At 33.4% G+C, this 13,166-nt stretch overlaps 2 long non-coding RNA genes across 2 annotated transcripts; both read right to left on the reverse strand.

Annotated features, from left to right (window-relative positions):
- Window positions 1-1,287: 1,287 nt before the first annotated feature.
- On the reverse strand, window positions 1,288-4,951 carry LOC144251612 (uncharacterized). The gene is made up of 4 exons (XR_013342698.1): window positions 4,869-4,951; window positions 2,780-2,830; window positions 2,173-2,230; window positions 1,288-1,421 (listed from the first exon to the last, which is right to left on the reverse strand). It is a non-coding gene; the product is annotated as an uncharacterized LOC144251612 (long non-coding RNA).
- A 3,420-nt stretch (window positions 4,952-8,371) lies between these two features.
- LOC144251613 (uncharacterized) lies at window positions 8,372-12,592 on the reverse strand. Its single transcript, XR_013342699.1, has 3 exons — window positions 12,479-12,592; window positions 12,106-12,176; window positions 8,372-8,517 (listed from the first exon to the last, which is right to left on the reverse strand). It is a non-coding gene; the product is annotated as an uncharacterized LOC144251613 (long non-coding RNA).
- Between the last annotated feature and the right edge of the window lie 574 nt (window positions 12,593-13,166).

The raw sequence follows: 13,166 nt of genomic DNA on the forward strand, positions 1-13,166 counted from the left end.
TTGCCTGTGGTGTCAGCCACTGAGCCACATGCTGCTGCTTGAAAAATACCTTCCACAACAGTGAAAAGCAGGGGAGATGAAGCAGCAATTAAGACTAGCAGGATCGTTTTGTGCAAACTGCATGATGGAATATCTTCAATGTATAATCACCTTGTAAACTAAAAAAAAAAAATTCTTATTATAATGACTCCAACAGATTATTGTATTAGATCCAATATTCACAAAGTTATTTACTTTTCAGGTCTCTAATAAGCATCCAGCATGTTTGAAATCATTCTTTCAATTAGAAGCATTCTACCAGATGCAAAGAGTCTCAACCTTGGTTTTCTAGAGACACTCACCCCTATTCAAGACACAGACTTATGAGTGGATGTAAGAAATTTGCAAATTGTGGAATGTAGTAAATATACTAGCACAGTTTTCTATGTGAAGTAATTCTATTGTGAATCTTTACGTGGCATGAATTTTTGTTCTCTAATTTTTATCTTGAGTCAGTCCCAGCTTTCATCCATATATTGAGAATGTAAGATTTTCAAGCAGTGAAAAGAAAAAGAGTAGGAGCTAGGAGATCCTGAGTATCCATACTGTGCCAAGCAAGCAGTATGTTTATACTTTAAATTGTATCATTTAATTCTCTCTAAAGCACCATTAGAATTTAGCTCGATAAATTGGGAGAGTCATGTGATTTCCCTAAGGTGATAAATACTTGTTCCTATGTTCACATACCAGTGAGATTTGAAACCCAGGTGTGTCTGATTGTCTGTGTTCACTATTTTTAACCCATTATGTCCCAGTGTTTCAATTCTGCAGTCAGAGTAATTATTTCAAAGTTTCCACAAGTAGCATACTTCTTGCTCACTTTAAGTTTTTAGGTGTTTCATATTTGAGATGGTGGTACACACAACATTAAGCTTATTTTCAACGTGTGAATTGTAGATATTTCAAACAATATTTGATTTAGTACACATACAGGTCCCTTCCAACAAACATATTCTGAAAACTAAGATGTGTCTCCATGTAATATCATTTATTGCATAGAGTGTACTGATAAGTAAAATACAAAACATTTCTGAATTTAGTCAATATTTTTGTTTCGCTCAACACACAGTAAAAGTAGAACCACTGAAATATGGGGAACTCCATGTGACATTTTACATTTAAATTTAGTTTTTCCAAAGAGGGGAACTTATTAAACCACACGTAGATAGACGCACACTTTTAAATATTTAACTTCTCTAAATATTAAGTAAACAAAAATACTTCCTGTTTAAAAATAGTTACCCAAATATGGTCACATTTTGGCATGTGACAATCTTGCTGAACTTTCCATGTGCTCCAGTATTAGAATGAGTCTTGGAACCAGGCCCCCAAATAACATTTGCATCTGTCAATGCAATGGCAGACACTGTGCTCAGATGTCACTAATGGAGAGAATATCCTGTCAGTCTTTACAATGATATTAACATGCAGATACTGAGAAGTAACAGAGAGACTAATATGACCACTAAAACACAATATTTAACCTACATTGGCCTCTATTGTTTCTGGTACCTTCCAATCTGTACTCTTTTTACCATAACTAAAACTTGAAACACTGCAACATATCATATTTAGGAATTTGTCATTGGTAGCATCCAGCCTGAATATAGTGAGTATATGTTGTCTTCTGTGGACACAATGGGTCTGAAGCCAATGAGAATTCTCAAAATGTTTTCTTTGCAACCGTAAAGAGCATTTTAATGACTTGAAATAGTTAATTTTGGTAGAACTTCTGAGCACTACAATAATGACTTCAGGCACTGGGGAGAGACAGGAACAATAAGTTTATTTTTTCTTTTATTTCAATAATTGTTTTGATTTTCTTTTTGACCTCTATCTGGCAGCTAATGAAGTGAGTGATTTGGGGTCTAAGCAAGCATTTCTACTAGACACGCTATTTAGATGATTAAAATAACTTTCTATCATTTTTTTGTGGAATTGTTGGGAGCTAAACTCTTTTTTCTGGGCCATTTTGAAAATGTTTATGAACACCTTGCTACCATCAGTTTGGTCTGTATTTGGAATAAACCTGCTGCTAGATTTAAAATCGGTGGCCAGCTGCTTATTGACTTCAAACCATTTTCCCACCAATATATACTTAGGAGTTTTACTGGTAGTTGTTAAAATACTTACGTGGGCTCCCAGGTGTCCTGCTCTCCTTTAGACTCTTTGTCCTCTTAATTCTGACCACCTGTCAAATCAAGATTACATGAGAATTGAAAATCCCAGGTGGGAATTCTTCTGGTTCTTTGGTTAAAATGGACTATCCATAGACATTGCTGGGGAGTCTTAGGAAGAGTGAGATTTCTCTAGTGCATGTTACTCTCAAAGCTTTAGAAATACAACAGAGTTTACAGTAGCTTAAAATTGGCTTATCATACATTTTAAAACACACACACCACACTCAATATCAGATATCTGACATAAGCAGCTGAATCAGAGTGTTTCAGTCTTCGTGACCACCTTTTTATTTTTTTATTTATTTTTTTATTGGTCGTTCATAACATTACATAGTTCTTAATACATCATATTACACGGTTGATTCACGTGGATTATGAACTCCCGCTTTTACCCCGTATACAAATTGCTGTATCACATCAGTTTCCCTTCCATTGATTGACATATTGCCTTTCTAGTGTCTGATGTATTCTGCTGTCTGTGACCACCTTTTTATTAAGATGTGCTTCTCAAGACCTGTATGCACAGATATGATGGGTCTTATTCCTCCTCAAAGACAAACCTGATATGACTGTAGACCTTCTTTGCTGTCATTCACTTTCTAATCTTCTCCCTGTTAAGTGAAATCAACTGCTACATTATCTAAATTTAATCCTACATTTAATATATTTTTAGGACTGCTTTTATCTGAAAGCATAATTTCCATTTTTTAGTACATCACTTAAAATACACACATGAAGGATTCTTTTTAAATGTGAATGATTGATAGATAATGAAAGTCTGTTCACTATTTATCATCTGTATAACACCCATTTCAAGTGAGAGCAGTTAAACTTGTGCAAGGAAATTAGAAAAACATTCTTGTTTTGGTCCATGCTTGTTGGGTTTTAATTCTCAAAAAGGAAAAACATTTCAGATACAATGTATGTAGACTCCAGAATACACATCAATTGCATTTGCAAACATGGTACAGTTCAGTGAATATTACCAAAGTTCATGTAGTTTAAAGTAATTAGCTAATTTCACTGTGCAAACTGCATCAAGCATTTATTTTCTATAGAAAGATGAAGACTGATTCAGTGTTTTAAGGGAAAGTATAAGTCAAGCATTTAAAGCCCCATTTTATTTAGATAATAATTTAATTTCTAGTTCTTATAATTTAGTTTGAAATATGTTTAATTTATTAGAAAAATTCCTCAAGCAAAAATAAGTCCTGCTAATCATTTGAAAAGATCCTGAATTTTGTCAAATGGCAGCTCCCTGAATATAGGGCAGAAAAACAACCAGTAAAAGAAGTAAATCTGTGTTGCAATAGGTGATAGCTACATTTACAGAATCTTAGTAGCATCTCGGAGAGGGGAGGGAAAAGCAGAATATTTATGAGATCTTAGAAGCTTTTGAAGAGAATCTTGATTAAGACTGGGCAAGTTCATGAACTAATGGTTTGAGGTTGACATACCTAGCAAGACAAGTCTTTAAAAGTGAGTCATGTAGATTTGATCAGCCTACTTGAGCTATCTAATATAACTAGTTCTGTACTTTCAGGAAATTCCTGAAACAAACAATAATGTTATTTGCAGTTCCATCTCTCTGGGTAAGAGTTTCCTAAAATAATAAAGACATGTTAATTCAGACACTAAGCTGTGGGGGTTTATATGGTTTTGGATACAAGTTGAAAATAGACACTTCAACACCAACCAATTAACATACCATCATGCATATAATTTTTCTTTTTATTGCAAGCTACTATATGCAAGACTATATTTCTGAATTTTAGAATCAAAAAACCTAAAAATATCTGAATATGTTAACCAAGAATTTTTATTTTATAGTCTTTATAAAATTATGATCTATATTGGGGCTGGGGTTATAGCTCAATGGCAGAGCATTTGCCTAGCATGTGTGAATCCCTGGGTTCGATTCTTACCACCACATATAAATAAATAAAATAAAGGTGTATTGACAACTAAAAAAAATATGATCTATACAACTAAAATAATTTTGAAAATATATCTAGTATCTCTAATCTAGAAAAATTTTAGGAAGGCTGGAGATACTAACTTCATTACTAGAGGCTGAATTAGTTTGTTCAGGTTGCTACAACAAGTATGCCATATATTGGGACATCTAAACAAAAATATTTCTCTCAGTTATAAAGGCTGAGTAGCCCCAGATCAAGGTGCTAGCAGATGTGCTCTCCAATGAGGGCCTGCTTCCTGGTTTTTAGACAGGGATCTTCTTCTACCCTCAATGATAGAAGAGGAAAGGGAAATCTCTAATGTTTTTAATAAGGCACCAATCTCATTCATGAGATGACCTAATCACCTCCCCAAATCACCCCTCCCAGTGTCATTACATTGAGAGTTAGGATTCCAACCTATGGATATTGGGGGGATACAAATATTCAGTCCATAACAGAAAAGGAAAAATCAACATTGTTTTACATATGCACAATTTTTAAATTATTATAAAATGAAGATATTCTAGTGGATATCCTCTATATGCAGCAAACAGAATTATATTGTAATTTAGTGTTCTTCATTTTATCTTCCTGAACAAGGGATGTATGTTTTATTGTTTGGTCCATAACCCATAACCAATATTTGCATAAGTATTTTTTTCTTTTTTAGGGGGGTGGAATAAAGTCTTACCTTCCCACTTGATTTGAACAAAACCCTATGAAGTATCCTCATGAAGGAGATAAGAGAATAACTTTTCAAGGAGACTGTTGGTGGATCCAGGAATAGAGAACTAGAAAGAGACAAAAAGTCTTGAATTCAGACCTTCCAAATTAGAATTCTTCTAACTGCAAGGAATACTAACCATTGTTTTTCCAGATTTCATTTGGTGTTGTGTTTTTCAGTAATTCAGAAAGCTCTGCCTAAGATAGGAGTGGAGTTTTCATTTTATAATCAATTTTTGCCAGGAGGTAATTTAAATAGAATCTGAACTAGATAAAATATGAAATAGACAAGAAAAATTCTCCACCACTCTCCCTCATCTGCCCCAGCACTTTCAAACACTTTTCTCCTTCCAAATTCCCTCCCATTATCATCCCATGGAAAACGTCCCCTAGAGGAAACTATCTGAAATTCATCGATATGAATTTTTAAAAGAGCAATAATGATCACTAAAAGTATTAAGTTCTGACCCCTCTCCCTTCCATTGGGATTTTTGCATTCCAAGTAATTAGGTAGAGGGATGTTATTTTAATTGTCAATAAGAACTTATGGATTTTTTTTTTTGGTTTTTATTTTTTAATTTAAGCTGAGAAGTCAATCAATTTCTAGCACTTCTGAAAAGGAAGCATATAATATATAAATGCTGAATTTTTATGGTAGTAGTTATCCCATTCTATCCATGGAAAAAAAATTTCTACCTCAGCAAATGAATAAGGAAAAAAATACGGTATATTCTATCACACTCTCAGATTCTGTGAAGTAGCAGCACAGCACGTAACAGCTAAAGGGACATTTTCCTCTCCTCTGCTTTTCACTGCATACCTGGATTTCCCTACATGTTTCATTGATTCATTCAAAAATTATTGAGCCCATACTGTGACCTATTTCTATGTCCTTGGGATTCTGTTATGAACAAAATAGACAATATCTCTACCCTCACATGTCTTATATTTTCTGCTTTCTCTAGGAATCAAATGCCCAAGAATAAGTCTACAATGCCAATGCCACCTTTAATAAATTAGAAAGTAGATTCAGATGTATATGCACCTTAAAAATATGAGATAGATAGATCATACTATGCCATTCAATTAACCAATAGTTATGAAGCATTACCTAGCATTCAAGATAGTGGTTCTCTTATTCAATAGAGAACACACAGGGTAAAATTAAATAAGTATAATTATTAGAAAAAGCCTTCCCTAGCTGCCCTAGTTAAAAATGTACTTTATTTGGTACATTTCCTCCTCTGTTCCTTCTTTATCTTTCTCCTTAGCACACACCACCATCTGTGTTTTCTATATATTACTCATGTTGATTGTTGGAGTCCCTCTTAGAAGTAAGCCAAACAGAGTAGGGAATACCTTATGAACCTGTTGTGTCTTAGCCCATAGGACTGCATTTATTGTAAGAAGATGCTTAATATGTAATTTCTTCCAAAACATGTAGACATTATGGTGGAATTATCATCTTAATGAATCTAGACTTTGCCCAGTAAACACTGAAGTAGCTGAAGAGATTTTGAGCAAGATCTGCATAGTAGGAAGATACTCCAGAGGCAGGATTCAGGAAAAAAAAGTGTCCCTAGCCTTATGATCATTAAGAGTTAAAAATCATCAAGGCAGTTGGGCAATAGTTTTGAATCTATGCTGATTTTGACCCTGTAGGGGAAAGAAAAAAAAAACTGTCTGTATATTATCTCATAAAAATACTGTACTTTGCATGAAGATAAAGAAGCTTTGTTCGTAACATGAGTCAAAAAAAGAGTTAACCTGATGAACACAGTGATCATGTATTTTCCAAAGTGCCTGATAACCCTGGAGAGCAGCTCAAACACTAGGAGATTCTGGCTCAGTATGCTACAGAATTGGGTTAAGAGAACTATATAAGGCTTGAAAAAAACCAGAATCATAGAAATTAGAAATAAAAGGGACTGTTAGATCATATTGTCCATCCCCTGCCAAGGAAAATTGTTGCTGACAGTATATTATAGCTTTATTCTTTGCAGTAGAATTTTACAGGCTTCCCAGGAGAGGTTTCTGATCTGTCCAGAATAATGAATGGGGTGATTTTTTTTTCTTTTGGCATCTTACCACTAGAAAGCACAGATTTTTACTGACAACACTAGTTTGGGGAGCACATTGAAGTCCAGCATCCATTTCTATTAGCTTTGTGTGTTAGTAGATTATATATATATATATATATATATATATATATATATATATATATATATATATATATATAGCTATGACTGTAGGGAAGAGAAGCTTTGGGGAATTTTATCTTATTTAGTATATTATTTTTAATAAGATGCAATATATTTAACCTGATGAGCTGGATATTTAAAAGGGTGTCAGTAAAGTTAAAGAAACATTAAAATCTAAAAATTTTAAAACTTCTATCACTTGTGGGCCTTTTGGTTGGGATCAAGCATACAAAAACACCTTACACAGTTACTTCAATTATTTTTACTTGATGATCTCTATAAAATACCAAAACAACCATTAGCCAATTTAATTCATTAAGACATCTTGCTAGTTTTCCTTTAATTCATTTGATTGATGTTCATGCTAATCCTGTGTGACATAACACAGAATTTCTTAGTTTTATAGATGGATTAATGGGATCCTTGAAGGTTGGAGAGCATGCTGAGTTATTGGGAGTGTAAGAACTTGAACCCAGGGATTCTGACTCTTCCTCTAGTTCTTTGTTTAACCCATTAACTCTGGTGAGAAATAATCTATGAGATCAAAATGTGGGAAAATAAATGTGTTATCATTACTATAATCACTTGTAATTTTTTTATTTCAGCAGTTGAACTCCTATCAGAAAATCAATTTTACATCCTTTCTCCTATGTTATTGTTCAACTTTTTAAAAAATGACAAATATCTACATTGCACAATTAAATCTAAAAATAGCAAAATGGTAAGCAAAACTTTGCCTTGTCACTCATAAGCTACTTTTATTTTTGGAGAAATGTTAGTCTCATGTTCTTTAATCTGGTTGTCTTTGGCAGATAAGTTAGTTATAAAATCTTGTATCTGGCTCTCCAAATGATAATTTGGATATTTTAACAATTTGTAGGATGATGACTTTTTCTCATAATTTCTTTTTAATTTTTGAATTATTTATTCATTGTAGTCTGGGAGTCTATGTCTACCATTTTATTTGAGGAAAATGATAATAGTTCAAAGATTTAAAAAAAAATTCAAACATCTAAGAGAAACAGGCAAGTTACAAAATATTTTATAAAATGGGCCAGATGTGTTCAAGGGCAAAGTAGAATTCTCATAAGCCAACTAAAGCAAATAAGGAAAATTACTTATACTAATTATTACAGGCCAGACACTCTTTTGTGCACATGACAGACATAACACATTTAGTTTCTAACACAACCTGAAGGAAGAGGTAGAATCATTATTCGCACTTTAAGTCAAGGAAATTGAGGCATAGAGAAGTTTAACTTGCCTGAGGAACACAGCTAAGTAGAGGTAGAACCAGGAAGTAAACTCATTGTCCACATTCTTAACCACTATATAATTATAACCACAGCTCAGCTCCTCATTCACAGGGACATTGAACCAAGGTGATCACCACTGATGTCTCAGGTTTGACAAGATCTGAAAAACAACAAGATTTTTATGCAAAATTTCTTAAAATTGAAATGTGAACAGCTGATTAAAAATATTTTAAAATACAATGTGATTCCAACAGGAAACATCTGCAGGCTGGATCTGACCATAACCCTGTAATTTATGAGCTCTGCTTTATACCTAAATATCCTGTGATGAAGACTTGCAGATTTCTTGGAAATTTCCTGGACAAGCCAATTTTAGTTTGCCACCTCTCTCATGAATTAGAATCTGACTTCTGACAGTGAGCACAGGCTAGGAAGATGCTGGTTGGTCAAATAGATTTGTAACATGCAGGGAGAGCACATCTCAGGAAACTCCCAGATGGGGAAAGAAGAAAATTTTGCCAACCCTGCTTACTTCTATGTAGAACTACTCAGAGTTCCATTCTCAAGCAAGGCACATTTTGGTGCTATTGTGAAAGGCCTCTTTATTTCAGATAAGCCCAAAACATTAGGAGTTACTCCAGATTTGAAGCAGACACTTGAAATCCAGGCCAAGACCAAATGCATGCCTTATTTCACCCTCTCAGCCAGTTAACCAGACCATGATTTGAACAAGATGCCTAAATTCTGGATGGGTAGTGTCTTTGTCTCAGTTCAGTACTAGTTTTTTTCCCCCCAAGTAAAAATTTGAGACTTCCAAGTCATTATGTTTTGATTACAAGAATATTGTCCTGATTCCCAAATGGATTTCCTTATATGATATGATACTCCAATCATCCAAAGATTCTCAGATCCTTCAAATCTACATTAAAAAACAAACACCCATAATAATACTAAACATAAATTAATTCATCCCTGACTCAAATCTGGGATTATATTTCATTTACATAAACCAGTCATTTGATCTTCACAAAGGTACTAAGAAAACAGGATTAGCCCAAATGTAAAAAACTACAGAAAAAAAGAACCAAGACCTAAATCTAGGTTTTCTGATATCAGATTCCATTGACTTACCTACTCACTATAGCAAGCTACTTCAAATAAGCAGCATTCCCCTAAATGGAAAGCATAAACATCCATGGACTTGAATCTGGCAGAAACTGATAATGAGTAGTTATTGATTGTAACTGAGTCTGCTAAATATTTTTCTTTGAATGCAAAGAATAGTAAATGCAATTAGAACAATTATATTTTAAGTAATAACACTTGTTATTGTGTCATGGTGAACTAAATAAGTGAGTTTTTAATGTAATTTTCAGAGTAAAAACCCACTGAAATGTTTTACTAACCTGAGGATATACTGTAATCAAGTAATAATCAGACCTTTATCTCTTCTTTGATGTAGTGAAAATGGCAAATCTAACAGTGGTGTAGGTATATTTTGTGACACTTTTTGAAAGGCACTGTAATTTTTAAATTTAAATTTCCCTTATATAAGATAAAATTTAACTCACAAATTAATGACTTCTGTAGTCTTTCTTTTCTTTGTCCACTGCTTTAGTTTTCATAATAATATACGGAAAATCAAAGAGAGCTTTTCAGTTAACGTTACAGAAAAGAAACCTGAACCAGGTGCAGTGTTTCAAACCTGCAATCATAAATACTTGGGAGGCAGAGGCAAGAGAATCACAAGTTCTGGACCATCCTGAGCAACTTAAAGAGATCCTCACTTGGCTTAAAGTAAAATATAATATGTTTTGAAGGTGTAGTTCAGTGGTAGAGTATTCGCTTAGCATGAGCCCTGAATTCAATGCCCAGTACTGAATATAAATAAATAAATATGTAAATAATTAAATAAATAAAAACTGAGAGAAAAAGAAATTAAGAAAAATACCTCATAACTTGTAGGTAGTTAGAGACAGAACTAGAAATAGAATCCATTTTATTTAGTATTTATGGCAGTACTGATTTCTACAGAACATACTGGTTACCAATTTTAATTATCTGATACCAAATGATATAGGGAAAGTTGAATATGAAGAGAAAGTCACACAGAGGGATCAGTGAATATTCTATATTTTTAAAATGCTGTTACTAATATTGTAAAGGTGATGAGAAAGTGCTTTACTTACAAAAATCAGGCAATGTTAATCTCTGTTATTAAGAATCTATACAATTTGATTTGCTAATTTAACAAATTTTGTTTCATTCATGATATTAAAGAACTTAGTTAAACTTATTTAGTTTAAATATCTGACATAAATAAATTCTTTATATACCTATGTCACTTATAACTCAGTACATAATAAAACCTGAGATTTGGTGTCAAAAGACCTCTTTTTGTATTCTACCTCCCCATGTGGATGACCTTGAGCAAATGTCCTTATTGGCAAATGAGGGCTAAGAAAAATGTCTTCATAAGGTTGTTCGTGGAAATTACAGTAGATAATGTATTATATCCAAGACCACTGCATAGTAAGATATACAAACAGAAAATAGGATGGCTTTATGCCAATCTTTTAGAGCAGTTAGGGACAAAAAAGCTATAACTACCTTTCCTGCTGCACATTCACAGTATTTTAAATATGTGAATTTTGGTATGGAAGCTATATTCCTGTTGTAATCAGAAAATAAACAAAGTTTATTGAGAATGGGATTGTCAGCAATGGGACAAATCGACATGGTGCACCACCATTAGAATGCAATGAGAGTATCTGGCATTACTTCTGTATTGTTTCAGCCTTACATGCATAATTTGAATTCAATCATGAGAAAACATCAGGCAAATCCAAACTGATGAACATTCTACAAAATGTCTGGCCTGTAACTTTAAAAAAGTCAAAGTCCTGGAAGTCAAGAAAAGACTAAAGAACTGTTTCAGACTGGAGGAGATTTAAGCAGACATGATAAATGAGCACAATGTGTGGTCATAGATTTGGGTCTTTTGCTGCAAAGAGCACCAAAATAAGCCAAATTTGTATGTTATTTATCAGTGTTCTTGTACCATGTTCAAATTTCCTATAAATTTGAAATTGTTTTAAAAGAAATTATTTTTAAAAATGAAATTATGCTTGTAAAGTACTTGGCATAGTGACTGACTTGCAGTAGGTGTTAAATAAATGACATTTCTCTTTCATTTCCATAGTACAGCAGACGACACTTTTAGTTACACATAACTACTAAATGTAAAGTCTGCTATTTTAATGATTTTTTTAATACAAAATAAAATAGAGAATAGCACAAAGACATCAAGAGCCTTATTAGATCATAAATTCCTAGACTTTAGTTTTATCCTCTGGGACTAAATTGAGGCCTTGCAAAAAGCAGATATCCAATAACTACTTATTAAATAAACAGCGATTTCTTACTTGAAAAAGTTAAAGGTAAAAAAGAAATTATCCTCTGTTGTCATTTGACATGACATTTGATGATTTACAAATAAGCTTCAGATTTCATTGTCAGAGAAAACTGATTCCAAGAACTAAAATATCTATGGTTAAGTATAAAATTTAACTTGAAGCTTTTCTTCAGCAAAATGAAAAACAGCAATTGTAATTACTTTTTTTTGCTGGTCTGGTGGAGAGCTTATTGAATAGTACCCAAATGTGTTCTTCTATAGGCAAATCTATTTTCTATTAACTATCTTCAAATATTTTTGAGCTAATGTCTACATTTAAATGAAAATACATACCTCCCTACCCGAGCCATTTCAGAGAAGATTTGGGTTTTCTTTTTTGTGCAATCTGACATGATTCAGCTGCTCTAAGAGAAACAGAATGAAATCAATCTCATTTCTTATATATTTTATCACCTGATTTCAGAGGTTCTCTGCTTTGATTACTTAAAAGATGGCATAGTTCTGTGATGCCGTCACTGACTGACATACAGATTTAAAGCCTCAGATAAGAATATATGCCTATCAGATAAAAAGACCTGGGCTCTACTAAACGGTTCTAGTAATTTTCCAGCTGTAGGTGAGGCTTGCAGAGCCTGCAAAGAGCAATTTGCATCTAAACCCTGACCTTTAGGAGAACTGCTGTCTCTAATTTCCCTTCTACCTTTACCTGGAAAGCAGGACTCAGAGATTCCTCTCTGAAAACTTCTCTTAGTCTTTCTCACATTTATTTTGTGTGATTGCTGATTCGAGCTCAGTGATTCCGTTCTTGATCAAGCACATGTTCTGGCTGAGAAAAGGAATATGGAATTGCTTTTTTTTTGTTTTCCTAATGCCTAAATCAGTCCCCTGTGATTAATGTGATAAATGTTATTCAAGCCCTTAACAAAAATAGAACATGTCTACCTAAGGATTTAAATCACTCCAAAACCAGAAAGTGACCTTGAGTTTTTATCCTTCTTCTGTAGAAGGCAATGATTCTCATACGTAAAAAGAAAAGTGAAAATCAGTTATTCAAAGAACCTATTTGAAGATCACAGAGGGGCTTGATCCACTTTCCCCCCACTAGAATTCGATCCTGGTGCCAAAGGTTGTAAATATCATGTTTCTCTGCTAATAAAGCAAAATCAAAACATCTAAGAGCAATTGGGAAAGCCATCTAATTCTTATCTTAAGCAGAACTCATAAAGAAAGAGGAAAAAAATGAATTTAATTTGTACATGAGTGGAGACTACAGCCAAGGACAGTTTTCCATCTACAGTGTGTTACAAAACAGTTTTGTGAAAATCCCAATGATCTAATTAAAACTCTTTTATGACCCCATGATAGTTTTTCTAAGGTCAATATGATCATTTTGG

The sequence above is a fragment of the Urocitellus parryii genome, unplaced genomic scaffold (assembly GCF_045843805.1).
Source record: "Urocitellus parryii isolate mUroPar1 unplaced genomic scaffold, mUroPar1.hap1 Scaffold_125, whole genome shotgun sequence".
NCBI lineage: Eukaryota > Metazoa > Chordata > Mammalia > Rodentia > Sciuridae > Urocitellus > Urocitellus parryii.